A 632-nucleotide genomic window follows, 5' to 3' on the forward strand; every position below is an offset into this window, starting at 1 on the left:
CACACTAACATTGACCTGATCACCTTGTGGCTCCATGAGAGCCACTGTCAAGCTATTGACATTAAAGAAGCGCTTGTTGGGATGCAACCCAATTTTAATTATCTAATTTTTATTTTATTGTTATTTTGTGTTTTATTAGGTACATGATCATGAGGAGTCACGAAAAAAATCAAAAAAATTAAAAATAGAGTCAAAAACAGAAGAAAAAATTTTTCACCCTGGAGGTAGCGCAGACTGGCGTTCAACGCCAATAAGATGCATCTGGCTGGCGTTCAACGCCAGAACAGAGCACCATTCTGGCGCTGAACGCCAGAAACAAGCAACATCCTGGCACTGAACGCCAGGAATGTGCCTGGAGGAGATAAGCTGGCGTTAAACGCCAGCAACAAGCATGAAACTGGCGTTCAACGCCAGAAACATGCATTACATGGGCGTTGAACGCCCAGAACGTGCACCAATGGGTGTTTGAACGCCAGAATGATGCACGAAGGCAATTTTACATGTCTATATGGTGAAGGAATGGTATTTCTTTTCACCCCAGGATCTGTGGACCCCACAGGATCCCCACCTACCATATTCCCACCTTTTCTTTCAATCCTAATCACACTCTCCTAATCCAAATCTCATTTCAC

The sequence above is a fragment of the Arachis duranensis genome, chromosome 7 (genome assembly GCF_000817695.3).
Source record: "Arachis duranensis cultivar V14167 chromosome 7, aradu.V14167.gnm2.J7QH, whole genome shotgun sequence".
Classification (NCBI taxonomy): Eukaryota; Viridiplantae; Streptophyta; class Magnoliopsida; order Fabales; family Fabaceae; genus Arachis; species Arachis duranensis.